Raw genomic sequence first — 20806 nt, forward strand, 5'->3', positions numbered from 1 at the left:
AAAGAAAAAAAATTTGTTTTTATTTGTTGTTAAATATTGTTTAAAATTTTACTCTTTAACTGTGCCAATAAGGCAGAAAACTGTGCTGCATAGCAGCCATCTTGTGTACACAACACTACAACAACCTTGGAACAATACAGAGCCACCGTGGCCAAAAAACACTTGCACACTATGGGCCTGATTCAGAGCCGCTCGTAAGCGGCCGCTCGTTCGTTCTGACCGATGTTCGCACATCTGCGCATGCGTACAGATTGTAATACGACAGAAGGAGGCGTATGTGGGAGGAACAGGGGAAGGTGCTTGAAAACGGGGAGTGGAGAACAGAACGCAGGCGTGCTTAAAGGTCAAAACGGGCGTTTTAAGGGAGTGCATAATTAATCCAGCAGCGTCATTGACCATGTCACTTTGTTTTTGTTTAACTCAGAACTGCTCGCAAAATAGCGGTTGAAAAAACCAACCACAAGAATAGCAAGCAGTTCATATGCTGTACGATGTACTCGATTAATCTAATAAATAGCGGACATGACGTATGGTGCGAGCGGCAAGGGGGCGTATTTTTCAAAATTACAACCGCAAGTTTTGCTCGCTCGTTCAGACTTAGAGGCGTGAACAGACCGCAAAGTGCGAACGGTTCATTTGAATAGCCACCCCTTTTTATAAAACGAACGACCGCAAATAGCGAGCGGCTCTGAATCAGGCCCTATGTCCTCACGAATTTTGGGGGGGGGGGTTTTAGTAATAGCAAATAATAGGCTGCATTAATGAAAATGTGCACTGAACTGTATGCAATATAGATTCCAATAACATTTTTACAAAACAGCATTATCACCAAATGTTATGAATCCCAATAGGTAGCGTGCTGTATGTGATAGGGTGGGTCAGACGCCAGTTTGAACAGGCCAATACACACATGGCACAAGTATACATTGTGGCCCCGGCTTCCAGCAATGTGTACTTGTGCCATGTGCGTAGTGGCCTTGTCCAAACAGATTCATCACCACCCTATCCCATGCAGCCAGCACCTACTGGGAGTCATAAAATTTGGTGATAGTAAAAGCAAGAACAAAATAAACAAAAAAAAAATAGATATCTGTATAACGGGGCGATTTATCCGCTGCATCCAGCAGAGCATTAAAAATGGTAGTGCTTGGGGTGCTGGGTGGGGGAGTAATCTCTAACTGGGCTGGGGGGGGCCTGACATAGGTATTTGGGGCAGGGGAAAATAGCATTGGGTCAGCTATATACGTTGAATTGTGTATGTTTTTGCTCATACACCTACTCAATAGGTCATAATTTACCCTTAGGAAATTTTTTTTTGTTTCTTCATCCATATTCCTCATAGTGCTGTTTACATGTGCCGTAAAGTCATCAATTGCATCAAGAGGTTTCTGAAGCAGGTGTTCTGCATTCGTGACAAATAAGTCCTCCCGTTCCGTATGGTTCTCATTTCTCCCTTGTTTTTTTGGGGGGGTTGTTGGGAAGAGGATTAGGGTCCAGGTGCAATGGGTGTTACCAGTTTTGTGGTATTCTCCACATCACTTTCCCCAAGCAGACTGAGGTCCGGTGTGGATCCCAAATCAAGGTCTTGGGTGGGAGTCTATATAGGAAACAAAGAAAAAAAAATATTATAGTCATGTTCTAACCCCTTTTTTACTATTTTTACAGTTTCCTAACACTGTGGAAGAGTGGGAGAGGATCGCTGAAGAGTTTGAACAACGTTGGAATTTCCCTAACTGCGCAGGAGCCATCGATGGGAAACACATCAACATCAACCCACCTGCCAACACCGGATCATATTACTACAACTACAGAGGATTCTTCAGCATCGTTCTCATGGCAGTGGTGAATGCCAACTATGAATTTCTGTTTGTGGATGTCAGCAATAATGGCCGTGCTTCGGATGGTGGGTCCTTAAAACAGACGACTTTCTACCACAGACTCACCAACAAAACCCTTAACTTGCCCTCACTGGATCAGACAAAGCACAGCTTAAATTACGTTTTTGTCGCTGACGAGGCTTTTGCATTACATGAACATGTGATGAAGCCATTTGCACAGAGGGGCCTGACCAGAGAGAAGAGGATCTACAACTACCGTCTATCCCGGGCACGAAGCATTGTGGAAAATGCGTTTGGAATAATGAGCAAACGCTTCCGCATTTTTCACACCACCATCAACCTATGTGTGGAGAAGACAGACTGGGTCGTGATGGCGTGCTGTGTGTTGCATAACTTTTTGTGAAGAAAAACTACCCAACGAGGACCAGTCCCAGCTAGACCAGAAGATGTAGGACCTCTGGGGGACACTGCACAATTTACATCTGTGTCTGCACCACCAATTTCTACAACATCGGCCGCACATGCCAAAGAAGTGAGGGAGGAGTACATGGCCTATTTCAATGGACCAGGTGCGGTGCCATGGCAGGAGGAATGTCTGTGAACTAACTGACTATATTAGACATTTGGGATTGAACAACAAAAACATTAAGGATTTTGGTGTATTAACTGTGTCACTACTTACCAAGACTTCAGCAGACTGGTCCAGGCACTTCTTCAACCTCCTGTTCTCCCTCTCGCTCAGCCATCAACACGATAGATTCCCTTTGTGGCTCTTGATCACTGATGAAGGACATCATATGGTAGTACCAGAGCGTGGGCTCATATATATCATCTGTGCCTGCTCCTGATTTTTTGGAGTTATCCACCTTCTTTTTTTCTTTTATGTACACTGTCCTGAAGTTTTGAATTTTCTGCCGGACAGTTCTCAGGTCAGCATCGACAATTTACCGTTTCGTATACTTCAAGAGCAGCTGTAATGCAGCCAAGTTGTGCGACTTGTTGTGTTATTTGCGCAAAGTTATCTTCCACAGACACTCATTAGAGTGCAGGATTTCGATGAATCCGCTAACTAACTCACGTTCACTATCCATGGACATATCTATGAAGAGGAAATAAAAGGACATATAATTATTAGTGTATATAGTTTTGTTATATTTTATGTTGTTATGGTTACATTTTTGAATGTTTTAATATTTTCTTTTTTACAGGTTTTTAAAGGTTTGGTATGGTAAAGTAATCATGTTTTCTTTTACAGGAATGTCATGTGTTTATTTTTAGGTAATTTAATGTTCTTCTTTCTTTTACAGCATGGGTCTTCAACCTTTGGCCCTCTAGCTGTTGTAGAACTACAGATCCCAGGATGCCCTGCCACAGTTTTAGCATGCTTATATTTCCAAACCTTGGCAGGGCATGCTGGAAGGCCAAAGGTTGAAGACCCCTGTTTTACAGGAATGATGTGTGTTTTGAAATGTAATGTATGGTGTTTTTTTTGGTTACAGTAAATACTTTTTTTTTGTTAGTTTTTTAAGTTTCATTACTTTAAATGTATTTTTATTTTATCTGTATTGTATTTATTTTTTTACATGTTTTGACAAATATTTTATGTTATTTCAATATGAAGAATCTTCCTGTAATGTATTTGTTTAACTTGTTTAAATAAATTTGTTTATTAATTTTTCAAAAAGTTGAATTGTTTTCTAAATAATTATTAGGTGGGCCCATGACATTGGTGGCCAGTTGGTTAGGTGAGGGCACACATTGGTGGGTAGTGGGAGCTTAATGCATGACCCAGCCACCGCCCACCTCATTACGGCGGGCAGTGGCTGGGTCATGCATTTATTACCTGGGGGGGCACGCATTGGTGGGTAGTGGGAGCTTAATGCATGACCCAGCCACCGCCCACCTCATTACAGCGGGCGGTGGCTGGTTCATGCATTTATTACCTGGGGGCACACATTGGTGGGTAGTGGGAGCTTAATGCATGACCCAGCCACCGCCCGCCTCATTACGGCGGGTGGTGGCTGGGTCATGCATTTATTACCTGGGGGGCACACATTGGTGGGTAGTGGAGGGCACACATTGGTGGTCAGTGTGGTTGCATTTAAACAGTACAAATACTCACCAAACTTCCACAAAAAAAACACTTCAGTGTGCAGGCTCCGGACTGTGCTTCTTTCCCCCTCCATACACAATGCTGCACAAGATGGCGGAGGGGCGTATCCAGGCTCCTGTCAGTCAAATTCTGCGTTGTGCGATGAATCATATGATTCGTCGTAAGTTAAAAAAACCCCTCACAATCGGCTCTCATCGTGTTCCAGGTTGGCTAATCTGCCCTACAGCACAGCAGATCAGAGAATGTGAGGTATGACGAGCGGGGACGCGCTTCCGCATCGTGCTCGTGAGTATAAACTCACAATTTGGACTTATTTTAACCGATTCGTTGTTGCGATTCGTCGAAATCGGCCTAATTGGATGAAAAATCGCTATGTGTGTGAGCACCCTTAGGTTTAAACAAAACATTGTAACCCCAGGCTTTCATTCAAACCTTTAGGAGACTTTGTATCTAATGTGAATATCCACCTGCTATCTAATTGCAGGAGTTTTTTCCTCTATCACCACCTCTCAAACTAGATGGCACATGATCAAATATTTTGGTACGTTTACATTATGCCACAGTAAGGCCCCTTACACATTATGCCACAGTAAGGCCCCTTACACATTATGCCACAGTAAGGCCCCTTACACATTATGCCACAGTAAGGCCCCTTACACATTATGCCACAGTAAGGCTCGTTACACATTATGCCACAGTAAGGCCCCATTTCCCTTCTCTTACCTGCCAGGGCCATGTGGAGGGTGAGCTCGGAGTGGCACGGGACGCGACAACCACACGCTGGGAAACTTTCAGTACTGCCATCATTGCAATGTGGTGCCGCTCGCGAACCAATGGAGCTCACGGACCGGCAGCCTCTGCTGATTGGCTGCCGGTCCGCACGCACTGATTGGCTTGCGACCGGCACCACATTAGACTGACGGTGTCTCTGTGTCTCTCAAGGCCGGCATGCTGCTCCAATCCCACAAGAGCAGCAACCTATCCTCCTGGCACCCCCTCAAGTCCGGCACCCGGGTCACGTGCCCCCTTAGTTCCCCCTAGTTGCGGCCCTGGTTTATTGCCCTGGGCCCTCCAAAAACCTTAACCTGGCGCTATATATATATAATATATATATATATATAAAACCTGTGGGAAGGCACTATTGAATGAAGCAACAACCATGGTGCACAGCAGAGAATGACATGCAGAAAACAAGGTAAGGGGCAAGTCTAGCTGATCTTCAACGTTTCGGAATTTAATCCGTCATCAGGAAGAATAAGTTCCGAAACGTTGAAGATCAGCTAGACTTGGTGTTTCTTCTTATGAAATCCGGATGACTGCCGTTCACCTTGTTTTCTCTCTCTCTCTCTATATAAGTCACACAATCGGTGGCACTCAGGCATTTAAAGGACACAACAGACTACCAGGTAGCAAAAGCCAACGTTTCAATGCTGGCGCATATTCATCAGGGCACTTTGTGTAGAAGATAGAAGATCTTCATGATGGAGGGCAACGGGGGCAGATCTCCGTAGTATGCTTTGAGCGCCAGAAAAAAAAAAATAATAATAAAAAAATTAATAAAAAAAAATAATAATAAATATATATATATATATATATATATATATACTACACTGGTTGATGCAGCACTCCTGGCGCAGAATAATCACAGATACGTGAACGTAGACTATTACGTTGACGTATCTGTGATTATTCTGCGCCAGGAGTGCTGCATCAACCTGTGTAGTATGCTATTTATTCACTTGCGGGCAACCGGCCTATTTATGCTATAAAGGGAGAGCCGGACCACTACATATGGTTTATATATATATATATATATATATATGTATATAATGTGTGTAAAAATGACATGTCATGATTCATTTCATTTCCACTCATTAGTGGGTCTATACATTTTGCCCCCATATAATAAGTAAAATGGATTCCTTTATTGAATTTAAATTTACATGGATATTGATTTTCAATACATTCCAGTGCCTCAGTTGGACCTGCTCTCTAGCACAGAAAAAGTATCTCACGTATTGTTCTGCAGACACCAGACAATACACGACCCCCACCACTGCCTGCCATGTAAATGAACTGTAACCCCCACATAGCTCTGCACACTGCTAATCTGGCTCTGGCTACCATGCATTCCCTTATAGTACACTGCAAATTGCTAAATAATTATAAAGGTCTGCAAATCTTATAAAGAGGGGAGGACCCTGGTATGTAAATGAGGTGGGGTGCTTGGAGTTATTTTATTTTGCAGGCAGCCTATAATGATGCACACACAGTGTGACGGATGACCCTATTGAAATCATTTCAGAGCAGCCCTGGAGTTGCTACGACAACCAGCGCTCTCCTGGCTTTCATGTGGCCATGTGACAGCGATTTCTGGACGTCATCTGGGGGCAGAGCCTGTGTGTGCACTAAGCCACACACAGCCCAGAGGCTTGTGAATCTGGTGCATGGTGGAGCAATAGTCCCTCTTCTCCTCCTCGCTGCTGCTGCTTCTCACGGTCTGCAAGAGAATGGAGTATTAGCTGCCTGACTCAGCCACCAGCATTGCATCTGGTAAGCCCATCATCTTCCTCTCTGCTAAATGCATGTTGCAGCCTGTGTTTCCAACATTGCAGAAAATAAGAACAAAATGACAGGCAGCACAACTTTGCAATGTGAACACATGGAGCTGGGATTAGCTGCAGGGTGGTGAAGTGTTTGTACTTTTTCTGCAGCCTGTCAGATTGCAACACAGTAGTAAGGCCAAAAGGAAGTGACTTGGGTTACTTGCATATCTCTGTTCACAGATAAACTCTGACACTGAGACATACATACATACATACATACATACATACATTATGTACTGTTCACATGCTGTGCAGCCATTTCAGTTGTGGATCAGATAGAACATGCCTATTGTAAAGTCTGCTTGGTGTTCTTTATATTTATTTAATATGTTTTTTACTGTGTCACATGAGTGGAACAGTTATTCTGTCCATTCTGATTTTTTATTTTTTTTGTGTGTGCCTGTGTTTATAATATATATATATATATATATATATATACCGTGTATATATAAATAAAATCAGGTTTTCTACTGTGTGAAGATCTCACCGACATTGATTTATTCTACATTTTCTTAAAGAAAATATGATGGAAAGTGAAAGTGTTTGGACCATGTATTGTGGGCGGAATGTGATACTTTTATGATGCAATCTGTTAGTGACAGCACCTTATCCTATTAATCCTAATCACTTCTGTTGTGTTGCTGCCGCACAGCTTTCTCCATGGTATTTCAGATGTTGTTTGTCACAGAGAGCAAGAAAAGAAGAAAAAAAAACAAACCAATATATAGTGACATTTTTAACCAGAGAAACTTTATAAGGTTGGATGCTGTTGGCTGGTGTGTATTGGAGTTCGCCGATCGGCAAACTGGTACTTTTTATGTACAGTTCTTATTTTTGAAACTCACAAACTCCCCTTTTCCGCTTTTGGTGGCAGAGATTTCCAGTGAGTTGTGTAATGTCTGTCAGTGTCTATGTGATTCATAATCTTTATGTATATGTAGAACTTCCTCCAAGTAGACATAACTAAACATACATGTGTTTATCTTTACATGACAGCTACATAATGGAAGCAGGCGGGACATGGACATAGGGGATGTAAAATTGGAGTGTGTTGGTAGGAAAGAAATTTAGGGGACTGCTAGCGGTCTGGGAGTTAAAGCATCTCTTGGATTTTTTTGATTCATTACAGTTTTTGTGAGAAATTTTTTATTTTATTTAAATACCATTTTCACCAAAATATCTTTTTAGATTATTTTGCCTTTTGGGCATTTTTACTCAATTGATTCAACAGAATTAGGTTGTAAGCCTAAGTAAGTTTTATATGGCTCTGTCACCCTGAGTAGCCCATTGTTTTCCCTGTATATGATTGTCAGCCTAGGTTTGAGACTTGCTATTGACACTTCTATGAGAAGTACCAGGTGATCATCATACATGTGACTTAAGGGCATTATTGCGTGTGACCTTTATCCACCAGTCCCCTAGGGGTCCAGGTTCACTTTTGTTGGATTGTGTGATGATAATTAAACCATATGATAGAGTTTCGGTGTAGCACAACCCCGTTGTCCCATGGGGAACCAATGGCTGTAGATGGCTCAGCCAGTCAACTGTTTCATGTTTAATAATCGCAGGACACTGTAGCTGTGTTATTAGGTTTATTAAATCACAGAGAGCAAGTTGTCAGTTTTGTTTCCATGAGACCAGTGTTTCCCAAGCTCATTCCTCTTGGAGTACCAAGTGCATGGTCTCCATTTTTCCTAGCAGGTGTACTCAGTACTGGCTGACACATTTTAAGATCCACAGGAGGAGCTAATTATTCCACTCGTGTTTCTGTGAGGAGACCTGGAAAACATGCACTGTTAGGGAAACCCTTCATTCGTTCAACCGAAAATGAATTGGTAAATTTGTTTTGTACTGCCACAGTACTTTCATGCTGTTAGTATAAATCTATTAATAATACTTTACTCGGGGTGAAGCCAGTACAGGCACATTGTAGAGATTAAAATGAAAATGAGTTTTACTTATGAACCAGTAAACTTGCATTCTGCAAGTTTTGAAATATCCACAGGTGGAGCTAATTATTTCACTTGAGATTTTGTGAGGAAACCTGGAAAACATGCACTGTTTGGGGTCCTGAGGACCAAGTTTGAGAACCTATGCTCCAGATGAACGTATTGGCAATAAAATGAACATCAGCTGGAACGTGACAGATTTTTCCAGGATAAGCCTTTATAAAATTATGTCCTACTTCTAGAAATTTGTCCCCTGTACATATGAAAAATTGTGTTTAATTTTTTCATTATCTGATCCATTCCTGCCATTTGTACATCTATTTTGTATCTTAAAATTACATAATTGTGCAACCTAATATGCTGATTCTGCAAATTGGAATCTAAAACAAAGTCCAAATGAGAGAAAAAGACAACATGTTTAATACTAATACCACTTTTACACCAAAATTCCTGGTCTGACCCGGAGGTTGGAACAGGATTCCAATCCAGCACAGACCCGTGTTTTCTGGCGTTGAAGTGGACGCTTGGAGATGACGTCCTCTCCAAGCGCCACTGAAGCCGGCCAATCGGCAGGCATGCGGCACAATCCAGGTCACCGTGACCCGGATCGCGCTGTTTACACTGCAGGGTTTCACGGGTTATTCCCGTGTTAAACGCTGCAAGTTACTTGGTTTGGATTGCCGGGTCACTCGACCTGGGAATCCAACCCTGTCCCCTTTTACACCAAGGAGCTACCCGGGTTAACCCTGCAATAACCCAGGTTTTAGCTCTGGTGTAAAAGGGATATTAGTCACATCCATGGTAAAATGTTTTTCTTTTTGTTTACAACTGAATTGTAATATATTTTATAAACTAATTTGTAATATTTCTTCTTGGAATTGATTTTTTCGCAGGTTGTTAAAGAGTATGCCTGATCTCATATTGTTTGTACTTAGAAACTGAGCATTAATGAATAGAATAAAATTATGTTTTTGGATTACATTTTTGAAATAATGTTGGTCTTGCATGGTTATAAATAATTTCAATATCTTCAATCAATTGATATATTTTTTTTATTCTTATCCTCCAGCAATTTATATTATCTCCATAAGAGTTGATACAGGGCCTTACTGATTAACATGGTGAAAAATGAACAATGTACTGTAACACACATAACATATCTTTGCTGTTATCACCTGTTGGCTGGGCAGGGGGTATTTTTGTCTGGCTTTACTCAAAATAAGTTACTTTCAGATGATATTTTGTTAATTATCACATCTAATGAGCCTATTATTTAAGTAGACCTGTGACATCATGTTCAGCTGGTTTAGTAAATTGAAGGTTACTGTTATTGTACGTCTGATGCAAATTAGGAGCCGTTTCTCTTATTGAAAGTGAGAAATGACAATGAGGAAGTTGTAGGGAGATACAGTTGTTGGATAAACTTAGTTTTATTTACAGTCATGCAATTAATGCTCCTTTGTTGTAGGTGATCTGACCTCCCCTTGTGCAAATTGTACTTGTTTAATGAACTGGTTCTACATTAGTTTACATCGTAACCACCTAGTGCTGAATGTTTGCAGAATCTGAATATGGACTCTAGAGCTTGTAACTGTCCAGCTGTTCTGGAAGTACAGGTCTGAGTGTGTTGGCACTTGTAGTTCCACACTAGCTTACGAGCCTCAGGTTACCTAAACAGATCTGTATAAAGTTTCTGTGGAACTTCATCCCCTTCAGGAAACTAGCCTCTAAACTTCTAGTGCAAACAGGAGTCATTCATGTTTTAGACCCCAGTGATATCCTATTCTTAACAGTGATTTGTTATACTGCAAATCTAAAAATGTCATGTAAATACTTCACTGGAATTCCCTCTGTCTTTCTGGACATTTCACTCATTTGTCAGTTTGAAAAGGGGGAAACAAATAGATTTAAAAACATTTAGTTTGTTTCCATTTTTTCTTTTTGTTTATCAGACTCTGCTGCAATATTGGGGGGAATTCAGTTAAATGCGATGTTGAATGGCTCCGTGAATGAGTTCCCGGGACTATTCATTTGGCTGCGCTGTAAACGCCAACCAGAGGATTTCTACGTGCACCCTCCTGAGGTGTGAGCAGAAATCCGACTAAACTAGTGCCGCGATGTTGGTTTCAAGCTTGGCGCGTGCGCTAACAGCATTGCGGGTGACACTTAAGTCGGAGAATGCAATTTACCGCGACTAAACACCTTCATTAGGCACTATAACCTGCATCTCCTGACTTAAGTGTAGGGTGTGATGTCGACAATTGTTATTCAACATCGCATTTAATTGAATTGCACTCTATGGGCACAATTCTATTCTACGCGATGTGAATAGCGCTGGGAATCAGCTCCCGGGGCTATTCAATTCTGTGCAGAGTTAGGTCGGGGAAGGCTCGTTCTCGCGGTTAAACAGGGTGTTTAGGCGCCAGAACAGGCATTCTCCGACTAAACTTCCCGCCGCGTTGCTGTTTTCCCGGCGCTAAGGGCAGAAAACAGCATCGCGCCTGGATTTTTGCTCGCAACCCTGGAGGGGTGCGAGAAGAAATCCTTAGTCGTACTTAGCAGCACGGTGTATTGAATAGCTCCGGGAGTTTACTCCCTGCGCTATTCACATCGCGTAGAATAGAATCGTGCCCTATGGGGTACATTTCCTTAAGTGAGAGTTTTTAGAAGTGGAGATGTTGCCCATAGCAACCAATAACATTCTAGCTATTATCTTCTGTAAGGTAGTAGTTAAATATTAAGTAGAATCTGATTGGTTGCTATGGGCAACATTTCCACTTTTATAACCAGGGGTGACTTTATAAGATACAGTGGGCCTGATTTAGAGTGGAACGGAAATCATCAGCTTATGGCACTGCGCATGCCTGCTAGGTGAACCTATGTGGATCAACGGGCAATTTAGAGTCGGGCACAATGAGCGGCATATCTACTTGCAGATAACTAGGTGTAACTGGGCTGTTCTCACGTACTGTACGGTAAGTGTTCCCGAAGGCATGTTGGAAGGTACAGAAACCCCAAAAACTTCAACTTTTGCTCCCACCAACCTCTGCAATGATGTGGGGAGGGGAATGAAGGCAGCATGAAGGAACAGTCTGAGATTTTGGATGATGGACAGAACAGGATCTCCCAGCAGCACTGTGTCGGGATTTAAGACTCCTCTTAAACCGCTGTCATAGGAGTGCAGTGTCAAATGTATCTCCTTAATGAGTTGAGTGTCATACATCTAACAGAACAACCCTGAAGCTCTTCATTTCCAGTGCTGGCTTTCTGACTATTTGTTTAAATAATAGATTGAATGCCTCATCCAATTAGTCTCAGCTCTTGTGTATGCCCTTTTTAAGCAGAATCCTCTGTGTAATGCAAGGAATCTTGTGGTTTTCCAGTGTGTGTAATGAGTGCATGCATCATGCTTACATTATCAGCGAAGCCATTGCAATTTAATACTGTGCTCTTCATTTTCTCCTCTTCCCTGGATCTTGTGCTCCTGGTTCTTTTTTATTTTATTCTTTGCTGTACGTGACGCTGTAGAATTGAAGCGAAAGAATTGCGTAAATTATAACTGTGGCTTTATTTTTATAGTGATACATTATAAAGATGGACTCCTCCTGTTTACATGTATGTGGGTATAGTAACTAAGGCCTTTAAAGCTCCACTAATCCTCCAGTTTGTCATGAATAAAAATGTGGAGCTTAGTAAGAAATGTTGCTGTTGTGTAACTGAGAGTCTGGAGAGAATGATTGGTCAGCCTCACTTGTGTTATGGAACTTCTTGCACCTAGTTAGTAAAGCCAGTAGTCATTTTGGATAAGACTCTATTAACATATTATTATTAATATTATAATACCTTATCCAATCTTCTAAAAAATTGAGGTGATACCCATAGCAAGATTCTAGCTATCATTTATCTAGTAAATTCTAGTAATCTTGAGTTCACACTTTCAATGCGATTTTATTTTCAATCTGACTTGCGCTCGGAAGTCAGAATCACTGTGCCAATACACACGTGCACACCTTTACAATCTAATTTGTGACCTTCGACCCTTATGGGTTGAATTAATTTTGTGTTTTTTTGGGGGGTGGGGAGGGTGTGGCAATAATTAATGGGGTCCCCGACTGAGCAATTTAATTGTTTTGGGTGCCCATGCATTATCATGCTTGTCATGCCCAAAAGCGTACAGCTCGCAAAACTTGTCTAAAGTTCTGGTTAGTGTGCCCAGAGTATCATTTGGATGACCAAACAATGGACTTTTAACATGTCAGCTCCTCATCTCGGGAGGCAGCGTGTGCAGGCGGCTCTTGCGCCGAAACGGAGCAACAAGTCAATTTTTCCTACGGGCGCCCATTAAAACAATTGATTCTGCCCCTCCCCATTTGTCTAAAATATCTGCTGAAAAAACAAAGTTGTGCTGCTGCTGGAGGGCTATGGGCAGAGGCAAGGGAAAGAACGATAAGTGCGTACACACTTCACTTTTTGGGGTCTATTTACTAAGCAGTGTTAGGAAAAGTGATAAGGAAGAGATAAGGTGCCAGCCAATCAGCTCCCAACTATCATTTTTGAAACACAGCCTGTGAGATGGCAGTTGGGAGCTGATTGGCTGGCACCTTATCTCTTCCTTATCACTTCTCCTAACACTGCTTAGTACAATATCAGACTGAGGGGTCTATTTACTATCGAATCGGATGACAATTAAACTGCACATAAAACCTAATCTTTCGGTGTGGCCAGTTTTCTTCCATGAAAACCTGATCAAAGATCGTACACTCTCAAGATACCGTATGAACGGGTCGGGAATCCAGAGGAAGGCCCGATGATTGTACAGGTTTGTACCCAGCTCAAACGATAACCACAATCTAAATGGTTGAGTGGGGAGCAGCTTCACTCTTCCATAGTAGGAGATTTATTAAAAATCTCAAAAGGAACTATGGCCCTCATTCAGAGCCGTACGCTCTGAGCAGAGCGCACGCTCTGAATGAGGGCCGGCCTCCATGAAAATGGAGCGTCCTTCTGGACGCTCGTATAGCTGTGGGTCACCACCCACAGGCTATACGAGCGTGCATTTTGATGGCCGCGATGGTCGAGACCATCGCGACCATCGAAATTGCGAGCCGGAGCCTGCGGTTGAGGTTTTCAACCGCAAGCTCTGGAGTGATTTTGGCTCTATCAGAGCCAAAATCACTCCCACTGACATCACTAGTGATGTCAGTGGGCCGGCTTTTGACGGGAGGCGTTCCCGTGGGAACGCCCCCGTCAGGGAGGCACGCCCCCGGCACGCCTACCAAAGGGGGCGTGCTGTCAATCAACATTGACAGCACGCCCCCTTTGATCAGACACAACGAGCGAAGGACTTTCCTTCGCTCGTCGCGTCTGGCGCATGCGCACGACGGAGCTCCCTCCGTCATGCGCATGCTCAGTCCAGAACATCGACCCACTTGCGAGCGGACAGCCGCTCGCGAGTGGGTCTGAATCAGGCCCTATATTTTCCCATTGCTACTTAAAAAATTTCTCAGCCAATTAAGGGCCTGATTCAGATCAAGCAATTATTTGCCATTGCTCATGTGTCTAAGGCAGCGGTGGGCTCATCTAAGCTCTGGAAACAGCATATTTTCTTACCTACGTTCTGTGTAAAGCTGCAGATGCGATTGCATTAGTAGTGTTCACTCTAGCACCCTGCACCTGTTAAAACCCATGCTGTTCCTCTTTCCTGCCTGGGGTGTCGCTCTCTGCTCTGGTGCTTCTAGCACACTCAGCGGATGCAACAAACTGCTGAGATTAAACAGTTTGTGTGCTAGAAGCACCAGAGAAGCTTGTTGCATCAGCTGAGTGTGCTAGAAGCACCAGAGCAGAGAGCGACACTCCTGGCAGGATAGAGGAACTGCACAGGTTTGCGACAGGTGTAGGGTGTTAGAATGAAGACTACATTAGTGTATGCAGGGAATTGAGGTCAGGAATCCGACTGGTACAATTTTCATTACTTTAAGCCACTCCAGTATTGCCCTTGCAGTGAACTTGGGGTGATTAACCTGTTGGAAGATAGAATAACTCCCCAGTTTATTAGCTTTGTGGAATAAGTTAGCAGGTTTTTAATGCAATCTGTGTTTATAAGAGTCAATAGCAATTTCCAGTAACTTTCTGTCATAGCAGTAGTTACAAAAGATAAAGCCGATATCAACTGGGACAAAAATCACAAATAATCTCCAACAATTCTATATAACATCGAGAATAAAGGAAAAACTGGGAGATGGGTAGCTCTATCGAGGTAAAAGTTAGCGGAAGTCCAGTGATAATTCAGAGAGTCTCCTTACTGTCCACCAGCAAGGAGCAGTGTGACCAAATATGTAAATGGTGTGCCAGGCACCCGACCACATCGCCTTGAGAAGGGTGAGGTGCCTGTAACATCTAGAGCACAGGTTCTCAAACTCAGTCCTCGGGACCCCAAACATTGAATGTTTTCCAGGTCTCCTCACAGAATCACGAGTGAAATAATGATATCCACCTGTGGATCTTTCAAAATGTCAATGAGTAATGAATACACCTGTGCTCCTGCTGGGTGACCTGGAAAATGTGACCTGTGTGAGGTCCTGAGGACCGAGTTTGAGAACCACTGATCTAGTGAGTATCTTGTACTGTGTCTCTAGCACGAGTATAGAACTAGAGGTAGCCCGGCTATATTTAGGGGGCGATTCAATTGTTGCAGGTGCCGGGCGCCCGGCAGAGCAATTCAATTGTTACTCTGAATGGGCGCGTACAGCTGTGGGAGCATACATTTCAGCTTGTGATAAGTTGGCACTTTGGGCACCCAAACGGGGGTTTGGGCACCCAAAGCAGGACTTTAGACGGGTTTAGCCTCTTTGCATGGCTAAACCCTGTCTGTTTGAGCGTGACATGCACGATATGCATGGGCGCCTAAACACAATTAAATATCTCTCCCTGATCTCCCCTCACTTTAGATGGGAGATAGGGTGCGATAAAACAATTGAATCTCCCCCATAATCTTCATTCTAGCACCCTACACCTGTCACAACCTGTGCCATTCCTCTTTACTGCCTGAGGACCAAGTTTGAGATCTGGAGGAACCAAGCATTTGCTTTCAATAGATCATGAACCTTGATGGGGACTGGTTGCAGAATGCAAGTTTACCAGTTCATAAATGTGCCTGTATTGGCTTCACCCCCAGTAAAGTATTATTAATAGAATTATACTAATAGCATGAAAGTACTGTGGCAGTACAAAACAAATTCACCAATCCATTGTCGGTTGAACTAATGAAGGGTTTCCCAAACTCATTCCTCAGGGAGCACTAACAGTGCATGTTTTCCAGGTCTCCTCACAGAATCACGATTGAAATAATTAGCTCCACCTGTGGATCTTTTGAAACGTGTTAGCCAGTAATGAGTACACCTGTGCATCTACTAGGGAAAATGGAGACCATGCACTTGGTACTCCAAGAAGATTGCGTTTGGGAAACAATTGGTCCAAAAGGGGGGTTTGGGCACCCAAACCAGGACTTTAAATAGGCTAAACCCTGTCTGTTTGGGCACGGCACGCGCAATATGCATGGGCGCCCAAACACAATTGAATATCCCACCCTGATCTCCCGTCACTTTAGAGCAGAGAGCGACACCCCAGGCAGGAAAGAGGAACTGCACGGGTTGAGACAGGTGCAGGGGGCTAGAATGAACACTAATATTGGAATATCTGGAACTACTCCTCACCCAGTTAGCTATTCCATGCCAGAGTATACATGGGCACTGTGAAAAATGAACAATCTGTACAGGGATGATATAGTTTTGAGATTAAATGTCTGAGAGGATCCTTCGCCAAGTAGAGGGACTCAAATGATGTAGGTGAGGAATATTAAAAGATTTTGTATAATAAGCTTGTAACGCTTCAGCAATTTGAAGAAGTGTTAAGACACTCCCTACCATCCCGGACGGAAAGTACATAAGTTTGGGATCTTTGGGACCACAATGCTCTAGCAAGCATCTTACCCGGTTTATTACCCCAAAGATGATATCTGTGTCCGCATCTGCTCATATCTAGCCGGCCATACACGATGCGGTTTCCTAACGTTAAGATGTGTTGTACGATTTCCCTTGAGATTCTTCCCTTGAAATTCTCTATATGATTTGGTCAAATGGTGTACGATTGTACATACGATACCAATGCGTCGTCTCTCACAAAATGGAGGGGGGGAGTGGCCAGGGATTTTGCAAGACCTCGTACATCGGATAGTTCATCATTCAAAACAGCATGAGATGTGTGTCACATCATACACGATTGGTCGAGATCTTACCGTTTTTCCATGAGATCTACGATGCAGCTTTACAATGGCGGGGACACGCATTGTCATGGTACAAATACCGCACGTGATGTACATGATTGGTCGTTACAACTGATCTAAATCGGCCATATCGTGCAAAAAATCGCACCGTGTATGGGTCGCTTTAGTCTTCTCACTAAGGAGTTTATTAAGGGCTATAATAGCAGGGACCAACTCCCCATACATGTCTACAGACAAATACGCTATGAGTCATCTCTAGCACTGTAAACTAATCCCGGAGCTGATTTTGTTAGGGCCTCTCTCTGCTTCTTGATAAAGTCTATTTGGATGCACTTCCCTCTAATCACACACTTCTGTGCTTCCCAAACTACAATTCCCGAGATGTTCATTCAGGGCTATATAATCAGCTATGACAGAAACCAGTTTGTCCTAAGGCCCGGGTAATTCAAAATAAGCTTGTTAAACCGCCAGGAAACAGTGTCGAGAAGGAGCAGAGCATAACTATAACAAGACCTGTATTGGGGCATAGCCAGACCATGTGGTTTGTCCAATTGCTCTTACTATAAATGTAGATGCCTATGTTCCACTAGGAAGCAATCTCTGGAATATGTGGCACGAGGGAGGGATAATATGTGTAGCTCTTTACCCCCATGGGGATTGTGTATCCTCCTGATATAGACCAGCTGGTGATCATGAATGAAGTGACACACCTTTCTATGACAACACAAAGGTAGATGGGGAGGGACAATCAAAATCACCTTCGATTACTAAGGACTCCTCTCAACGGTTCAAGAAGCTGCAGCATTCTGGACTAACACTGAGGGTGACTCCTGTTTGGAGTGTACAGGTTAACAAATGTGTATGACTGGTTGGTGAAAGGTTTTGCACTGAAGGACCTGTCCTCTAACTTCTTCAAGAATGTGATGAGAGAACTCTGTAAGGGGTAAACGTTGGGAGATCAAAATCGTAACTCCCAAGGATTTATTGACTGAATTATCATTATTACAAAAGAGTTGGGGACAGCAGTAATTGCTAAGTTATGTGGAGAAGTTCAACTTAAAATGAGTTTCTTAAAGAAAAGCAATATCAACTCTACCTGAGTGGAGTTCTCTTAACAATACGGAATTCTTTTCATGGTCCTTAAGCCCTTAAATGGTTTCAGGGAAGCCGTTCTAGTGGCAGCCACGAGACCAGGAGTTAAAAAGACATTTGTCCAGCTGGTCACATAAAAGAAAAATGGCAAGAGACACTACAAGACAAAACAACAAAGGCAATATAGCGGTGGACAGAGAAAACAATAAAACAAAGGCATCAAAGGACAAGAAAAAAGGATTAGAAGAAAAGGGGGGGGCGCAAAAAAAGAAATAAATACCACAAATTGAATACCATAACAATTGTAAAAAATAAGGCCACTGTCGGACCAGATGGGTGCCAAAAGAAAGCCCATGGTCCAAGAGTGTAAGAGTGGATTAACCCAACTGGCGTAGGAAGGTAGCACCCGCCGCCTGGGTCATCAAAAATATAATTAGTAGTTTTTCACTTTACACTATTATCAAACGTAGATAACCTAAGTGAATGCATTACGTAAAATAGAAACTGTAAGAACCTGCATTCGAAATAAGCACAAACATGTTGGTAGAAACCTGAAATGGAAAAAGAGAGAAACAGATAAGTATATAAATATTTAATATAAAGCAAAGTCAAGTAATTGGGCTAAAGGACCTCAATATATTAATTGGAGAATTCACTCCATTTATAAAGCGGTCAGAAATATTCCAAAGGGGTGGAGTTCAGAAACTGGAGCAAAAGCACATCATCCTACGTCGTCCAGGTCTTCATATCTGGTCTCTCTGGACATTGTGAGGTAGGGCTCTGCGTGTTCCTCTGTGCTGGGTGCTATTGCTTACGTTACAGAGGGTATGAGGGATCCATTCTAGAGCTCATCTGATTCCAGTCTGTCAGAGGCCGTCTTTGGATATCTAGTCACACAAAATGTATCTAGATCATCAGGATCCTGAAGAAAAGCATGTTGCCCTTTATGACAAACTAGTATTTTGAGCAGGGAGCTCCACTGGACCTTTTAATGCTCTTTTGTTTAATGAGGTCAGTAAGTGGCTTGAGTAAAGGTCTCTGCTGAAGGGTGCTCCATGATAAGTTGGGGAAGATGTGGATTCTGATGCCATTAAATTCACTAGCCTCCAGTTTTCTACCCTTGCTGAGAATCTCCTCTCAGACAATATGGTGGAATAGCCGGCAAATCATCTCCCTAAGAGCTTCACTTTGTAGACCCCTTGGATGGAGAAAATGACAACATTATTATCAAGATCAAGCATAACAGCTTTAAGCTCTTGGGTACATACAGAATCTGTGTCCTGGAGTTTAGCCTTAAGTTAGCAGGTATTTTTGCTTCATACATATTTCCTAGTGTTAATTGTAGCTTCATGATTTGGGCAGGAATAGGTGCCCCACTGAAACAGCCTAGCCCATTATACTTTGTCCCAAGCTGTGTGCCGTGGCACCATGGGGTGCCTTGGGACACTCGCAGGGGTGCCTCAGGTTGGTGATCCAGCGCAAAATCAAATTATTTATGGTGAATGTAATGTAAATATTTGGACAAATAGAAGCGCAAACCTGTCCACCACCACATAACTGACCCAAAGGATGACAGGTCAGCACAATTTACTTCACTTTACTACATTTTTTTTTTTCCCCTGAAATTCTCAATAACAAACTTTTGGCTTAGGGGTGCCGTTAAAACAATTCTAATACTCTAGGGCGCCGCGAGTCAAAAAAAGTTTGTACCACTGGCCTATCCTATCCTACTACTTCGCATTCAGGCCAAAAAGTCACACCGAAGACCCATAAGACCTTCTGCCACATCTCTGTAGTTTCTTCTAGATGGCAATTTACAACTCTTTGCCGTAAAGTCTAAGGGCCGGAATTAATAGCAGACACCAATACGATTCTGGCGATTAACCCATAAATTTAAAGCGGCAATTATTTAAACCCAAACCCCAAGTTGTTGTTGTTGTTGGTTTTTATTTTCTTTTAAATTATTGCTGCTTCATATCTACAGACTAAATAGCTGAAATCACGCTGATGCCTGGAACTTGCAGGCTATTAGATATATGTAGACATATATGTGTTTTTTTTTTTTTTTTTTTTTTTTTTTAACGTACAGGACCTCTTCCTTGTGATTCTCCCATACAAATATTCTGAAACCTTTCTGCATGTTCCGAAAAATGGTAATCAAAGTTATTACATTATATTATTACGTTATTAGTGTATCTCCAGTCTATAGAATAAGAAAAAAAAAAGTTGTCGGACCGTATAGCAGCTTCTTCCCCAACACCAAATAAAAAAGCAAAAAAATTTACAAACAAGTCCACGATTATAGAGGAGCACAAATCCCGGGAAGGGTATGAAACTATTACAAAGGTACTGGATATCGCTCGCATGTCAGTGCAGCCCATGTACAGAAGTGAAAGAAGAATGACAATACACATGCACAGAGATTAGGTCAGGCCTGCCTCCTAAACTTTTATTGCAGGTCAAGAACAGCATTTATTAGAGAGGCTATAGTGAGGCCAACTGTCTGGCTGGGATTGAAGACAATATACATGGGTCAACAATCTGGACTTTTCTACTATACGGCACTTCGTACTCTGGGTCAGCGCCAACAATCCTACTTTAGACTTTTAGACTATTGAAATTTGAGAATTTACGGCAGCAACATGTGACCACTGTTTGGGAGTTTGGGGTGGGGGGGATCTAAATTATTTTCCAGGGCACAGTGGTGAGACTGACACTTTGAAAATCTAATTATTTAAAATTGTATAACAACAGCTTTAAAACATCAAAATAAATAAAAACTTTTTGTTTAAAAAAAACAAAACTTTTCTTCTCCTTCATTTCCGCGGCGACAAGGGTCATCTTCCCTTTTAAGCACTAAATTGCTCCTTTTGAAGAGGTTTAGAAAAACTTATTTACAAGGTCTCGTACACAAACAAAGCCTGTTA

General features: G+C 42.5%; 1 protein-coding gene across 1 annotated transcript in view; it reads left to right on the forward strand.

Moving 5' to 3' along the window:
* The first annotated feature begins 6336 nt into the window (after positions 1 to 6336).
* Positions 6337 to 20806, forward strand: part of NCALD (neurocalcin delta) — a 98758-nt gene continuing 84288 nt past the window's right edge. Inside the window, exon 1 of the mRNA XM_088442668.1 lies at positions 6337 to 6504. The gene's annotated coding sequence lies outside the window, so the exon portion shown is untranslated. The remainder of the gene's footprint in view (positions 6505 to 20806) is intronic.

Source organism: Taudactylus pleione, unplaced genomic scaffold (assembly GCF_031769625.1).
Source record: "Taudactylus pleione unplaced genomic scaffold, aTauple2 ptg000314l, whole genome shotgun sequence".
In the NCBI taxonomy this organism is placed as follows: Eukaryota; Metazoa; Chordata; class Amphibia; order Anura; family Myobatrachidae; genus Taudactylus; species Taudactylus pleione.